Below are 16,422 nucleotides of genomic sequence, written 5' to 3' on the forward strand. Positions count from 1 at the left end.
GGGGGGGGGGGGGGGGGGGGGGGAGTTGGGGCTTGGGCTCCCACATGGTGCTGTCGCTTACCTGGAAGCCCATGACTGCCACTGCATACAAAACCGCTGCAGAGCTGTGCCCGGAGCTGTGCAGCCAGCTGCTGGGTGGCAGCAGCAGCATGGTGGTGGCCTTGAGGCATGCAGCCATCCCCACCACCACTCTGTGCTGTGCCACTGCTGCCAGCCACACAGTTCCAAGGTGGCAGCGGCAGGTTTTGTAGGCAGTTGGCTCTTTCAGGCTGGAGCTGTGCCAGCCTGTAAGAGCTCTTTGCAAAAGCAGAGAATCCACGGATTTCTCTGCTAAAAAGAGAAATCTGCATTTTCTCCAATTAAAAACAGGGAATCCGTGATATTTTCTCCGTTTTTCCATGGGAAGCGGACAGCCCGGATCTCTGGTTATAAGGAAATTTTATTACCATGTTTATAGAAACATCAATAGAAATTTTATTCAGCTGTATAACAACACAACCATTAGCTTAGAATATGTTTTTGTTTTTTTCTTAATTTTTATGTTTTGGCTATTAATTTTCTTTAAGAGGAAGTGACCTTTAAAAAACAATTAAAATATGGAATTCTTATCTAAAAAAATATCTTCATAACACAACTAACTGTCCACAAAGCTTGAGGTCCCAAATTTTTATGTGAACTTCCAAGCTCATTAAAACAATCAAGTGTATCTAGGCATATATCCAACCCAGTGCACCCAGGTCTGAAAATTTACGTTGATGACAGTTAATAGCCTGCCTGGTTACTTTTCTTTTTTATCACAAACCTAGTCATACAAACCTGTTATGATTAGTGGTATAGGGTGTTGGTAGTGCCTGTAGATGCTTCTTGTGTATGCATTTTGTACTGAGATAAAGAATTGAACTTAAAATAAGTTAGAAGTAATCTTCACGTATAGATTTGTATAAAAGACGGAGGTTGTCAGAATCAATGAGCCAAAGTGGCTGTGTCTGTTCAGAGCCAGAGGATTAAAGCCCCATTGAAGTGATGGATAAGAATTAGGTCTTTTTTTGTGTTTCCAGCCCATAAACTGGAGTAGAGACAGCTTGTGGATGCACGGTTAGTCTGAAAGCATAAGAAAACAGGATAGATTTCAGTCTTGTCCCTCCGTATCTGCTGTCTTTTTCAAAAATAATGTTTCAGGAAGCAAAGTGTCTCCATACTGGTTCTTTCTTTAGGATCACTGATAAAATTGTCACTATGCCACCCACTTCTGTATCTGGGAAATCTTTTAGAACTTGAAAATTGTCTTTCTGGTGGTACAAGTTTTGAGATACAACCCTTCCAGAAGTTGGAATTGAGAGGCTAAACAATATATGTTATTTTAAGACTTGAACCCGTGATGATAAACAGCTAATGCCAAACTGCCTCTCTTTTTTTTAAATTGTTGTGATGGTTGTGTTCTGTGAAGTTGTGGTGTGTGGAGTTAAGCATCTTGTTTTTAAGAAGTTTACTCTTTCTCAGTGTTCCTATTGTGAGAATTGCTGATTGTGATCCTTGTTGCTCACCCTTTCTTCTGTACACAGATGAATCTTTCTGTTTTTATAGCTCTCTCTCCACTCCTGCCAAAGGGAGAACTGTATTTTCATGGAACAGTCCCTCCCATCTCTGCTCCCCCTTGTCTGTTATGTCTCAAGATGGTGAACATAGTTTGTGTGCTCTCAGATGTGTGGCAGAATTACAGGATCTTTTTGCATATGGCGCTTTTTTTTTCTGAGCGGGATTACTGTGTTGACTACATCTCCCCACATCCCTCCTCATGAGGTTTGTTTTGTTTTGTTTTGGGTTTTTTTTCCTTTTCTTTTTTGGTGACAAGATGTTCTAGCTGGATAGAAGCATCGCTTTAAAAATGCTGTTGAATACTGCTTTGACTGCAGTTCAGAAGTTTGACTGAAGTAATGTTGTCTGGCTGCTTTCTTCTGAGTTGGGCAAAACCAACCCTCTTCCCAGATCTCACCGTCCCATCCACTAGCAAGTGCTGAGTGGGAATAGCAACTGTGCAGAAATTGCTTCCTTGTACATTTTGTTAGCTCTGGTATAGATAGCCCATATAAGAGAAGCAGAGGACCACTTTGTTCTCTCCTTATACTCTCTCGTGTACCTGCCTAGACTTATTGGTGAATTTTAGCTCAGGGCTATCCAGCTGGTGGCCCATGGGCCTCAGGCAGCCCACAGAGGGTTATGCAGCCCCTGGGCTTCTGTCCAGCTACTGCACACTAGGTCTGTGTGAATAGGAAAGTATTCAATTCAGATTCAGCCAATTTGGAGATTCAGATCACCGTCCTGAATTGAACTGGCTTTGGAAGATTTGGTGCTGATTTTGGAGAGATTCAGTAATTTAGATCAACCAGGGAGAGGCAGGCACAGCCAGAGGATCCATGGGAGAACCTGCAGCCTTCTGGCTGTGCCTGCCTCTCCCCAGGTGGGAGAAGCCCCCATGGCTGCCCTGCCCAGCTCCATCCCCTGCTTGGCCCCAGCCTAGTCTTGGCTGCAGGAGCAGTGACTGGGGCTTCTGAGCACTCATGGCAAAGTCCCCCCTGCGCAGAGTGGGGGGCATCAGGGATTACCCCCCTGCCTGGTACTCATGTGGCACCTGCCCCGTGGTGTGGGTACAGCGTGGTTTGGCAGGGCGCTGTGTGCAGCCCCAGTTCCAGCCAGCAGCTGCAGCCTGCCTGCCCCGCCCCACCTTTCCCTCCTCCCAGATCTGGGGGGAACGCCCCAGCTCCACTGCATGACCCTGCCCTCCCTCACCACGGGGCATTGATCTGTTGCTCCCTGCCCCATCCCTCCCCACTCCCTTTCAACCACAACAGACTTACTAGCTGGACGCAGCTGTATCGGAAATCGGATCGGTATCGGCTGATATGCCTTCTTAAAAATTAGCTATTGGTATTGGCCCCCAGCATCTTTATTGGTGCACCCCTAGATATTTTGATGCAACATGTGATTGAAAATGTGGTGGTTAATTTGTGAAACTCTTTCCTTGAGAGTTTATGGAGCACATGAAATTGACTGACTGCAGTTTTTGCTTAGAGTTTCTTTGGTTTAATTGTATCCTACCAAGATATGACACTACTCTTGTTTTTGGTTTTCTAGGTCATCTTGTGAAGTCTTCCAAGAAAATACTAGCAGTTGTAAGAAAACTATGTTTAACAAGAATAACATCTTCCTCCAGTCGGACTGAAACAGAAATGCTCCTCTGAAGTGTAAATATTAATGTATTTTTTCAATTCCTTTTTAATTGTTTTTTGTAGACATTCTTCTATATACTATTTAGTAACTTTAAAAAAATCATTTAGCTGTCATTTAATGCATTTAATGTAGATCGTCTACAAAATATCAAGGCAGATAAAGAAATCTATTGGTGAAGCAACCTATGAAGCCTCTGATGGAATCATTATCAGATTATTAGCGAACACTGCCATTTTGGGGGTTGCTACTATCTGATGAACTTTGGAGTTCTGCTGCTTCTTTCTGGGCTACCAGGTATTCCTTTTATGTGGCTGTAAACAGGAAGCAGTGCAGAGCAGACATAATTGCAGCCTGCCCCAAACTTGCTGTCTGCTGTATGATGTAGGCAGGATTTTAAAATCAACTGCAGTCCACTCCAGTGATACATTAAAGTTTTTAGGAAAATAGTATTAAGGAACTCAGGATAGTAAGTCTGAATTGTGCAACCTCCTGTGTTTGCTCAAAGAAATGGTAACATAAGACTGTAGGTTGCTGCCAGTCCTAGGGCCAGCCACATGAAAGTTGTGAGATTGTAATGCTCAGTGTCAAAATGCCTGTGTCTGTAAATCTAGCCCAGGGGTGGGCAAAATGGTGGATCTGGCCGGCAGCCAGACTCCCATTTCCCAGCAGTGCCTGCTCGCACATGGTCTCCATGGAGGCGGCATCTATGCTGTCATAGTGCAAGGCTGGGGTTACCATGGAGACCAGCCCCAGCTGTGCTGGCAGGGTGTGCAGCAAGGCAGAGCAGAGGGTGCTCGGGAGCACCTGGTATCTTGTGGTGGGGGCAGCTTGGTCCAGGGACCAGGGCAGAGACACGATCCACTGCCTGCATGTCCCTGTCTGGAGCGTGCAGACTACAGATGGCATCTTTGCACTGGCTCTTTGCAGTGGTGACAGCCTGGCCCTGAGCCAGGACAGAGCCATGATCCATTGCCTGCGCACCCCTGTCTGGAGCATGCGGGCTGCGGACTGCAACTCTGCCCTGGCCCTGAACCAAGCTGCCCCCACCGCAAGATCCCAGAAGCTCTGGAGCACCCCCCTGCCCTGACAATGTGGCTGGGGCCAGTGTCCAAGACAATGCCAGGCTTGCGCTATCATAGCACAGCTGTGGCTGGGGTCTCCATGAAGACCAGCCCCAGCCAGGTTGGCAGGGGCTTCTGGGAAATGGAGTCCATTGCTGGCCGAATCGGGCCTGCAGGCCAAACTTTGTCCACCCTGATCTAGCTTAGGAAACTGAGGCGTGGGGAAGCTAGCTATCTGTTAAATAGGGAAGTATTATTTTTCCCACCTAAGGGGCAGGGGTGAGGGATAGGTAAATTTGGATTGTGTGGTACTCAAATGCCATAGTGATTGGAGGTAGGTAAGTATGGTAAGGAACAAACAGTATGTGGTCATGAATTTGAAAACTTAATGTAATATGTATTTATTAAACAGAGGGTAGAAATGAGGAAGACTATACAATTTCCTTACCTCCCCATTCTAGTTTCACCTGCGTTGTTGTTGCACCTATATAATTCCACTGATATCTGCCTAATTCAGAAAGAAATAAGGGGAATCTGGCTGTTTAGAACTTAAGATGTGGGGAGTGGAAATCTTTGTTGTAGCTTACAGTAGGGGCGGGTAATTTATTTCCAGTGGAGGGCCACTTAATGAGGTTTGGTGAGCTTTTGAGGGCTGCATGGGTAGCCCTGCCCCTTGACAGTTGGCCTGCCCCCTGGTTACTATCTTGGGATCAGAAGTCCTGCTCCTAACCCTTAAACTTTGCCCCCAGAAGTCCCTTCACTTGACCCCTGGAAATGCTCCTTTTGAGAGGGAGAGTTGCCATTTTGGTATCAGAAGAAAACTAAATCATACACTAAAAGTCAAACACCTACTATAACTTATTTTAATTTTATTACAAAAAATATTTTTGTCATGATTTGTTTGCATACTGTATATAGAGGTGATTGCGTAATAACTTAGTATAACAGACTAAAAATTTATTTTTGTGTGTGCAGGGTACGTGGTGTGTGCACATCTGTAAGATGCGGTGTGAGGGTGCTGGGTGTGTGTGGTGGGGTGAGAGGTGTGGCTGTGTGGCGGGCATAGGGTATGTTGGGGGTTTGTGTACATGTGGGGGTGTTCTGGGGGCAGGCTGTGTGTGTGTGTGGCAAATATGGCGTGAGGAAGGGTGGAGCGGGTGTGGGGATGCCCTCACACTTCCCTTCCCCACCCCTCCCCATGGCATGCAGACCCTACAGGTGGTGGCAACAGGAGCACCAGCAAGTAGTGACACATGCTGGTGTCTGGCTGCACACAGCTCTGATCAGTGCTGCATGTCAGGGCGAGGAGCGCAGCCCTGCCGGGCCCCCTGTGTTACCAGGGCTCTCTGCTGTGCATGCACAGCCCCTGCACTCATGTACCACTGGAGGGAAGCTCCATGTCCTGGTGCCAGCTGCCTGCACTGCTCCCTGCTGCACAGATCCCAGGACTCCTCAGGGAAGCAGCAGGCAGGGCTCCCCTCTGCTTCCAGCAGTCCCAAGACCTGCGTGGCAGAGGGTGGGAAAGGCAGCCAGCTGCAGCTCGTGGAGCTTCCCTCTGGCGTGCAAGTACAGGCATGAATGGCGCCTGCCCCTCTGGCAGCTGGGGGAGTGTGACAGCGGTAAGTGGGGAACTCCCACAGAGAGCTCCACCGGTACTGTCAGTGGTGGGGGTGGCGAGCTCCAACCAAGGGTCTGCAACCACCTGCAGCTGCCAGTGGCAGCATCAGCAGTGGCCAGCAGGGATTGGGGACTGTCTGCAGATGGCGGTGGCGGTCTCAGTGGTGAGCAGTGACCACCCACAGGTGCCACCTTTTTGCAGGGGGTGCACGTGCACCCGCGTGCCCTCCCTGCACGTTGCCCCTGAGGATGGGGCTGTATGTGTGCAGCGGGGAGTGCCAACAGTAGAGGTGGCTTGGCTGGGCAGGCTGTGCTCCTTGCCATGATGTGCAGCACTGGCTGGAGCCACATGCCACTGGGTGGCAGCACCTGTGCTGGTTACAAGCGCCCCTGCCTGCTGGGGCTGCATGCAATGGGAGGGAATTTGGGGAGTGGGCTCCACACCCTCTCCAGCCCTTCCTCAGACCCATACCATACCCAACTGAGCTCTGCGCTGCTCCTGCCCCCCGGGTGAGGCTCTTCACATTGCCACCAGCTCCAGCCCCATGCTCTGTGCTCCTGCCCAGCTGCAGCTCCTACCAGTGCCCCCACCTCCATCTCCATCCCCACCTTCCCTACCCTCTGCCTAGAGCAAGTGGGAAGACAAGCAGGTCCCCTGGCAGTTGTAGCAGTGGCAGCAGCAGCCCTGCCCAGAAGCTGTGTGCTGGGTGGGCTGGGCCCTTTCACCCACGAGGCTGGGAGTGAGGCGCAGTAGGGTATGTTGGGGTGGAGGGGAGGTGTATATGTGGATGCCTTGCTCCTACCCTCGTGGGCAGAAGGACTGGGTGGAGTACAATTATTTGGTGGGCCCCGCTGGCCGGATGAAAGTGCCTGGTGGGCCTGATCTGGTCCATGACCTGTATCTTGCCCACCCTTGGCTTTCAGTAAGAGCATTTTCAAATGTCTGCTCATTGCCAAATGGAAATCAATTCTTTCTTTCAACTTATTTGTGTAAAGGAGATGTGTAGATGGTACTGCAACTCTGGCATAACAATGTCTGTGTGGGATTCGTTAAGGTGAAGCTAACCATCTCCTCGGTATTTTTTTCCCATCAAAATGGCAGCTGCAGATGCTTTGCTCTAATAGCAACATTTTTCATTTTGACCAATAACATTATGTTGTTTTCAGGCAAACACATTATTCTATACCTAAGTTTTATTGAGTGAATAGAGTTAAGGAATAAGTACCAGCATGCATAGTAAAGTGTCCAAGCAGTTCTGGAGTCAGTTCTTCTGCCATTAAATCAGCATCTGCATTTATATCCGTTAGAGATCCAGGTCTATTATGATAATTTTTTTTAAGGATCATTGGTTTATTCAGTCTTAGAAAAAAGTCTCTGCACTCTATTTTCATGCGTGGTGGTAAACAGGAAGTAGTCTAGAGAAGATATGGTTACAACCTGCCTCAAATTTATTAACCTTTTTTTTTGGCAACAATCTGCATCTTTGAATTTTAGGATTTTTGCTCTATGTTGATTTTAGTCTTTGGAAAGGGGGGTAGAGGAGGGAAGCTGGGAAAGCTTTATTTCTCAAATTTTCTTTTGTCTTCCTCTTACTGCAGGGGTATCAAACTTGGGACTGGTTTGGTGAGGGCACTGCATACAGCACATACCCTGGATTGGCCATGTGTGCTGTTTAGAGCCAGTGCGTGCACCAGCTGTAGCTCTGCATGCCATATACAGCATGCTCCAGCCCCATCCTGATGTGCTACATGCAGCATGGGGAGTCAGTCTGGGGTGCATGTTGCCTGTGGTGCTGGTGGCAGACCAACCCTGGCTTGATCAAGACCAGCCTCAGATCCAGCAGCACAGCTAGTGGGCTACAGGCACCACATACAGCAGGTGCCCCAACCTGGCCCCATGCCATGTGCAGTGTGTGCCAGATGGGCTTCATATCCCACATTCACCATGGGGTTGGGGCCAGCATGTGCATCATGTAGCAGTCATCACTGTGGGCCAGGTGCTAGCTCTGACACCCCTGCCTTGTTATAATAGGTAATTTACAATTAAAACATCTAGTAAATTGGTCTTTGAACTAGCAACGTGAAAGCATTGCTAGTATTCGTAAAATATGAGACATACACGGAGAGACAGTTTCTCATCTTCTTTAGACTGCCATCTTGAAGTAGACACTTTCACAAGCTAGAATATATTGGATCATCTTCACAGCACGAATTAGCTTGACAGAGTACACTAGTTGCTTCACTCAGCCACGTCTAGATGAGCTTTAAAGTTGGAATGACTGCACTGAAATAATCCTCCAAGATGCACACAGCTGGGATTACATTAGTGGGTACAGTTCCTGTTGCAACAACTACTGCATTCTTAGCTCCACCATGAAAAGCCATTTTTCTTCAGCCCCCTACCTGATGTGCCAGCTAGGCTGAGCTAGAGAATTTCATGTGTGGGTGGAAGTTGGGTTCCACTTCAAGCTAATAAAGCAGTAAAGGCGAGCTCTAAGCATTATTCAAAAGCAGTCAGAAAAGTGAAGTGCAAGATGTTACTAATTTAAAAGCACACCTGTAAATAGCAAAATAATATTGATCAGCTTCTAGTTCGTAGTTGGTCCCTTAAAAAGAAGGGGTTTTTTGCCTCCCCTTCCCTGCTGTTGAAAGTATTTTGTTACCCTTGTTTATTGATATGACCTTTTGTGTGCTGAGGAGGGGAAGCAAGGTGTTTTAAAACTGTATTTAGGCATGTAAAGATATCTAGACTGCAAATTTACCATTGCTTGGCCATTGGTGTCCTCACCAGAAGCAGTGTACCAGAGGTGAACTGGGGCATGGTAATTGGCACTTCCACTTAGCAATATTTATTAGTCTGTGCTTCCTCTGACCCCCTCACCAGCACCATATATGCAGAGCTTTACTATTTTTGGTTGGGAACTAGTGCACGTGGAGCAGTATAGCATTTCTGTGGGTGCCATGGCTTGCAAAAGTTTTCAGTATAGATGTGGTATTAGTGTTGCCACATAGACATGTACTAACTAATAGTTCTGTTTCTTCTTTTCCTCTTTTAGAAAACCAGTTATTCTGATATTATCTAGTAGAGAAAATGTAGTTGCTTAGAACAGTCCTAATCTCCCATAAAAGTCCTTGCCTGGAAATATGGAAGTGGAACAAATGTCTAACAAATGTAATGAAAAACAATATTGCAAAACAGTAAAAGAGAAAATCTAATTTCCTAACATTTTCTTTCCTTCATGTATGTAGATTGATCTTTCGGATCCCTTTAGCATTAAGCATCATTGAGTGTATTAAAGATGTGAGCAAAAGAAAATAATTGGATAATGAGTATTGATAGTGGTGTGGGTGTGGGTTTTTTTTTCTTGGATGTAGTTACATGCATACATGTGTGCGCTCACACAGTATGCTCCTAGAAGTCTGCTCAGTGTAAAAATAAATAAAAAGTTTACAAGTAGTTCTGGATACTACAACTGTTTTTGTGGTTCTTGCCAGTTTTTGTGGCTTTAGTCTCATTATTCAAGCTTCTGTCTTTTAAAATGTGAGGATCCTTGTTGAAAGTAAAAGTTAAGTATATGCATAAATGTATTTGCTAGATTGGGGTTTAAAAGTTTCATAGATTTCATAGACATTAGGGCTGGAAGGGACCTCATAAGATCATTGGGTCCAGACCCCTGCCCAAGGGGTAGGAAGTCAGCTAGGGTCAAAGGATCCCAGCGAGATAAGCATCCAAATGTTTCTTAAAAGTGTCCAGAGTAGGTGCTTGCACCTCCTGTGGGGGGAGTCTGTTCCAGGCCTTAAGAGCTTGGACAATAAAGAAGTTTTTTCCTTATGTCTAGCCTAAAATGGTCCAACCGTCACAAACTCCTGCAAGATCTTGTCATCCCTTGGGGTGCTCTGGTGAACAGGCATTCCCCCAGGTCCTGATGCACACCCCTTATGTAGTTATAGGCTGCCACCAACTCACCTCTGAGCCTGCTCTTCTTCAGGCTGAAGAGTCCCATAGCTCATAGCTTCTCTTCATAAGACCTGTTCTCTTGCCCTCTGATCATGCGCGTAGCTCTCCTCTGGTCTCTTTCAAGCTTCTCCACATCCTTCCTGAATTTGTGGAGCCCAGAATTGGATGCAGTACTCTAGCTGTGGCCTCACCAAGGCCGAGTAAACCTGAAGGATGACATTCTGGGTCTTGCTCGAGATGAATCGGTAGATGCAAGCCGGAGTCTTGTTCGCTTTGCCAGCTGTGGTATTGCATTGGTGGCTCCTGTTCATTTTGTGGTCCATCATGACCCCCAAGTCTCTTCTGGTCATGGTGCTAGCGAGCGTAGCATTGCCAAGCCTATAAGTGTGATGCAGGTTTTCCCCCCCCCTGAGGTGGAGTACCTTGCATTTCTCTGTATCGAATGCCATCATATTTTCATTCAACTGCCGTGCAAGCCTATCGAGGTCAGCCCGGATCAGGATCACCAGCCTATTCTCAAGAGTGGACACTTCCCCCAAGCTTGGTGTCGTTAGCAAACTTAGCCTGTCCACTGCTGACACTCGTGTCCAGATTGCTTATGAAGACGTTAAAGAGTACAGGTCTGAGAACAGAGCCTGGGGGGACATCACTAGTCACCGAGTGCAATGTTGATTTGGTTCTGTCAGCTACCACTTTCTAGGTCTGACTTCGGAGTCAGTTCCCCAGCCGTTGGATTGTGGAGTAATTGAGGCCGCAGTTGCCCAATTTTTCCATGAGGACATTTTGGGATACTGGGTCAAAGGCTTTTTTAAAGTCCATATAGGAAGAGGTTGATATCATATTTGATATCAACCTCTTCCGTTTTGTCCAGGTGATACGTCACCTGGTCATAGAAGGAAATGAGATTGGTCAGGCAAGACCTACATGCAGCAAACCCCACGATGGCTATTCCTCAGAATGTTACCTTCTGTTAGCCTGTCAAGAATGGTTTCTCTGATGATTTTTTCCAAGAATTTCCCAGGGATTGATGTTGGCCTGTAGTTTCCCAGGTCGTCTTCCTCCCTTTCTTGAAGATGGGCACCACACTGGCCCTCTTCCAGTCTTCCTCCTGTCCCACTGCGGGGTCGGGGCATGGTCACACTGCTTTTGGGGTAGAGAACTCATGCCCCATTTGTTCTTTTCGATCTGGCTTTAAGGGAGGAGGAAGGCTCATAACACGTGATGGGTAAATACAAGTGGTTTATTTACTTATGCCCCTTTTTGTTAGTCACGTGGGCGCAGGATTCGCAAGTCGTTACAAAATGGTCGTCAGCAAAACGCATGGGAGCTCAATAGCGGGGTTGAAAGTTACACCTGGGGAGCGGTGGTGGGAGATGACGGGCGATCAGCCCGGGTAGCTGTGAGGCCTGCTCAGTTACAAGTGAACTTGATCCCAGTCAAACGTGCAAAGTGCGACGGATTGTAGGCATGCTTTTCATATTTGACGCTGTGCTGGGGCTTATCGCGGCTACAAGCAAGGCAGCGACGTGTTGCCTCATCCCAGGCTTTGGGTCAAACTTCTTTGCTCTGTCCCCCTGCTTGTTTCCAGCGAGCATGCGCCTTACGCTTTCCTGGGTGGTTCCAAAACTCGTGAAGCCATTGGACTAGGTAATCACTGTTGGGCGTCGCTAAGGTCTTGGCTGTCGTGCATCAAGGCTCTTGTAATGGATTCTGCAGGTAGTCGTCGATGCGGGGGTGGACAGGGTTGGTATCGGGCTGATGTAAATGGGTATGTTTAATTAGCGGGAGCCGGCTGAACTCTATTAGCTGCAAGAAGATCACTTCCCACACGTCTGTGTTCTCCATGGGGTCGGCTGTGCCTATCGCGACCTTATCTATGTACTGGCTATCTACCACCAGCATTGGGATGGGTCGAACATCATCGTGATATGCGTAACAGTGCTCTACCATGGCTTGGAATCCAAGAAGCTCTAGACGTTGCACACTATTGCTCGTAGATCCTGTCCAGGCTTTTGTGCGCGCACATGGTCGGCAATGATACCCGTAGCAGTGGTCGACTTTGGACCCATCGGAAGCCATCCATCCGTCTTCGGTCGTGCCATACAAGAAGGGTCATCTTCCCGCGGTGGAGTTTCGGGGACTGGTATCGTGGTGGTCCCAGTTGTACCTGTACCAGTCATAACGGTGCTGGAGGACCAAGTGTATCCAAGTCTTGCTGTTGCCCTGAAAGGTGGGCTCTGGGCGTTCAGGATCCAATAGAGGCAACAGTGAGGCCACGGGGGAGCAGATTTTTCCTGCCCCCTTGGAATATGCCGAGGCAAGCTGAAGGGCTAACAAATATTTGCCATTCATTCCATACCGATGTTGGGTTGCATGTACAGTTTTGTGTGCGCAATGAACGAGCTGACTTTGCTTGTTACGGACAGATATGAAGATGTGCGTGTCCGTAAAACCAGCATGAACTTTGAGCCGAGACGACAGGTTCCACGCCACTAGGGATGTGGTCGCTAGACTGGCTGAGAGGCGTTGTAGCTCTCGCGCATCTTTTGGTGTCCATGGCGCTATTTCGCTCATTGCGGTGAATCTGAGACTGGATGCGTGCTAGAACGGGCAGATGTTCGGGGTCAACAAAATGGCGTTGCCAACCGAGTTCTCTGAGTAGCTGTTGGAAGCCTTGCTTGCTCTTTGGTAGGTTCCTCAACCAGTGCGCGAGTGGTGGACTGTCACTGGACAGCACACGGAATTGGTTTTTATCGAGCTCAAATCCTAGGAAGGCTAGCCGAGTCTGTGGTGTGAGCTGAGATTTCTTATCATTCACTGTCCACTTGTGATTGGTGAGGTGATGTACAAGCTCTCGAACTGTGGTAGCGACCTGCTGTTCTTCGGAGCCCATGATCGCTAGGTCGTCAACGTAGCTCCAGACTCTAACATCGGGATGGGGGGTTTCGAAAGTTCGTGAGGGTGTCGGCGATGGCGCTACATGCAAGAGCAGGTGCGTTACAGTAGCCTTGTGGGCAGATGTTCCATTTGAACATCTGCCCGTTAACAGCCATGTTGAGGATGCCGAGGCGATCGTCGATGCTGATCGAATAAAATATGTCCTTTTAAGTTGACGGTGGCGCTCCACCATTTCATAGCTTGGTGTTGTCGCATCTGGGACAGTGTGTCGGGGACAGACAAGGCATACGGTGTGGCAAGCGGAGAGCAGCGCTTATTGGCTTCGCAATAGTCAATGACCAGGCGTACAGCTCCTGGTTGGTGAGCTTTAGTGAGACCCCAGCCAGGTGACAGGAAAGTTGAGGCGGTGACGGGAGTGATTTTTCTCTCGTCTTCTAAGCACTGGAGTGAGGTCTTCAGGGGATCATGGAGCGGTTCCTTTGTTGGAATGGGGCGGTACCTCCAGGGCCTTGTAGAGTATAGTGACGGGATGTGCAGTGGACTCGCTGTGGTGACAGGCAGTACAGCGGCGACTTGGTGCTTGAGCCGCAGTTGATGTAAGCTGGGTATGCCTAAGAGATTTACATCCCCCAAAATGGCCATAAGGGGTTTTTCCTCTCCTTTTACCCAAAAACGCACAACTTGGGTTTGCTTTGTTTCATTCAGGCCTTGAACAAACATGGTAGCCTTAGCGGGTACATGCGGGACGTCAGGGCAGATGACATTGACTTGAGCTCCAGTATCCAGGAGAAACCGCACATCGCGGGGGTGCTGCAAGTGCTGGGGGTGATAGACGGTAATGCGGCTATAGGGTTGGGAATCGTTGGTCGCTGCGGAGCTGACGGTTACACTCAGTTTTTTTGAAAGTCACCCTCTTGCCAGTTAAAACCGAGGTGGTCAGCAAGTTGTTGTTGGCTTTCTTCTGTGAGCTTACGAATGTCAGCTTTAGAGAGTCTGGAGTGATTTAGTAAAAAGCCAAACATAGCTCGCTCACGGGGCGAACGTTCGGGTCAACCGGCGCATCGATCTGGGATAGGTTGGCTACTGGGCAGGCGAGCTTTGTCCCTTCGTTCGTCTAGGGTGGCGGCGTGTACTTCAGCGGAATGTGTGGAGCTTTTGAGCTCTCTCAGGTGGGGCTCGTAGCTGATGGTGGCGTCGCCCACTAGACCGGCAAGCAGGAGGTGGATGGTGATCTTATGGGGCCCCCCATGACATTCCACAGCGGCTCGGATTGCCTCTGGACGTACCAGAACCGTGGCCGGATCTTCTAGAAAGCAGTGGGGTCACGGGCCATTGATGTGAGCGGTGGTAAGGCCTAACGGGGCGCGCCGTGGGTCCCACAAGGCATAGGACATGCCAACGACCATGTGCACTAGGGCCGTTGGGTTAAACCCGGGTGGGCCACCATCATGCTAGCGATTATGCATGGCCTGGAGCGTGTCTAGCGAGTAGGGCCAGCAGTGGGATTGGCCAGTCGGTGTTGTTTAGATGAGGGGCCATGTCAGTTAATATGCCCCCACTCCACCTCGTATTACGGACTAAAGTGGTTGTCTCCTCCGCATTGAGGGTTTCATGACCGGTTTCCATGACAAGGTGGCCTAGCCATGCCATGAAAGTCTCCATTTGACCCTTATGAGTGGCAGCTACTAGCTCGGTCAGTTCCACCCAGGAGCAGGTATGAAGGGTCTGGGTGGTTTGCTGGCCTGCCGCTGTTATTACGGTCTTGGTAACTGTGACGGGGAGTGCTTCTTCTGGCAGGGCGGTTGGGGGGTAGAGGCGGATACAACTTTGGCTCCTCCTTGCTCAGGGGAGGTACGTAGGGAGGGGGTGCTGATGGGGGTGGTTGACTGCCTGCGGGTGGGGCCAACGCTTTAACCCTCGAGTCTCCCGGGTCGTCCTTCTCCTCCCCCTTTTCCCCAGGTGGCAGCAGCTTGGCCGCGTCTAGGTGCTGGCGCGCCAGTGTTTCTAGCTGGGTCTCTAAGTCAGCGGCCTCGCGTAGGAAAATAGAGACTGTGCGGAACAGGATGTTTAGCATTTTTCCTTTGTCCCACTTTGGGCTGCCCCACTTAGTGGCAGCACGTCCATCAGATTCAAGGGATTCGCGGCACTGCGTTAGCAGTTCATGTCTGTGCGATCCGTCCTTCAGGGCGAGGCAGTTAAACTTATCTGAAGGGGTAGTTTCTCCTCCCTCCTTGAGGTGGCGTATACACTGGGCAAACTCTTGCTCTGGGGTCGGATTAGCTGCGCCCACTGGCTTACCTCTGGCAAGATTTAGCGCTCTGCACGCTTCGCGGGCCCAAAACATAACGGTTGGGTGGCTCACGATGCAGCCGAACTCTGTGGGGCTCAAACTCATATTCCATTCCTTTCCCCTGGTTGTTAACAAGAGGTAGCCAGTGATCTCATCGCAGGTCGAGGGACCGGTGGCCTGGTGGTACGTTATATGGGCCCAAAGGTCATTGGGATTCAAGAGTGGCCGTGCCCCTCTCGTCCACGGGCAGCAGCGGAGTAATTCATGTTGCTTCATTCCTCCATCCCCACCAGATCCTGTTTGTGACACCATGTCCCGCCGCAGGGTCGGGGTGTGGTCACACTGCTATTGGGGTGGAGAACTCACACCCCGTTTGTTCTTTTCAATCTGGCTTTAAGGGAGGAGGAAGGCTCGTAACGCGTGATGGGTAAATACAAGCGATTTATTTACTTACGCCCCTTTTTGTTACAGTCACATGGGCGCAGGATTCACGAGTTGTTACAAAATGGTCATCAGCTAAATGCATGGGAGCTCAATAACGGGATTGAAAGTTACACCTGGGGAGCGGTGGTGGGAGACGACAGGCGATCAGCCCGGGTAGCTGTGAGGCCTGCTCGCAGTTACAAGTGAACTTGATCCCGGTTGCGCTCGGGTGGTGGCTTCCAGGACGGTCTCTCCGAGCAGCAGGCGGGTGCGGGTTTTAAACCCTGCCGTTCAGTTTCGGTTTGAGTCAGCCAATCAGAACCAAGAACGCTTTTTGCTTCCTAATATGGGAACGCTGCTGTGCCAGTTTGGAATTTTCCATTCATGCTTGTTTTTGCAAGCCCGGGGTTGATGGCTTAAAGGAGGGCGTGTGCGGCACAATCACCATTTCGTGCCTTACACCTCCGAGTGCCACGAGTTCTTGAATATCCTTACCAGTGGCTGTACTATGATGTCTACCAGTTCCTTTAGGACTCATGGGTGCCATCTATCCAGACCCAGCTGATTTGTGGGGGGTTTAGTCTCTTAAGATGCTCTCTCAGAAAATCCACACCAATGGTGCGTATATATTCATCCTCACCCTGGTCATCCTGCATCATGTTAGCCAGGGTGGTCCCTTTGGGCTGGTAAACAAAAAAAACAAAACAAAACAAAAACAAACAAACAAAAAAAACAAAAAACCCCCACAAAACGAACCAAAACAACACCCCCCCCAAAAAAAAACCCCACACCCCAAAAAAACAACTCAAAGTAATCATTAAGCAGATTGGCTTTTTCCTTGGTGTTGGTAGTCAGCTGCCCCAACTGGTTTAGCAGGGGTCCAATGTTGCCCTTGTTTTTCTTTCGACTCCCCACATATGTGAAGAAGGACTTTTTATTGTCCTTGT

The 16,422-nt window shown here is 49.0% G+C and overlaps 1 protein-coding gene across 4 annotated transcripts in view; it reads left to right on the top strand.

Moving 5' to 3' along the window:
• The window catches only part of PIK3CB (phosphatidylinositol-4,5-bisphosphate 3-kinase catalytic subunit beta), a 230,936-nt gene that overhangs the window by 65,544 nt on the left and 148,970 nt on the right, over window positions 1-16,422 (top strand). For all 4 annotated transcript variants that reach the window (XR_002095095.1, XM_019503673.1, XM_019503675.1 and 1 more), the window contains exon 2: window positions 3,133-3,242. The gene's annotated coding sequence lies outside the window, so the exon portion shown is untranslated. The remainder of the gene's footprint in view (window positions 1-3,132; window positions 3,243-16,422) is intronic.

This window comes from Gavialis gangeticus, unplaced genomic scaffold (genome assembly GCF_001723915.1).
Source record: "Gavialis gangeticus isolate Ggan-Ray unplaced genomic scaffold, GavGan_comp1, whole genome shotgun sequence".
NCBI classification, from domain to species: Eukaryota; Metazoa; Chordata; order Crocodylia; family Gavialidae; genus Gavialis; species Gavialis gangeticus.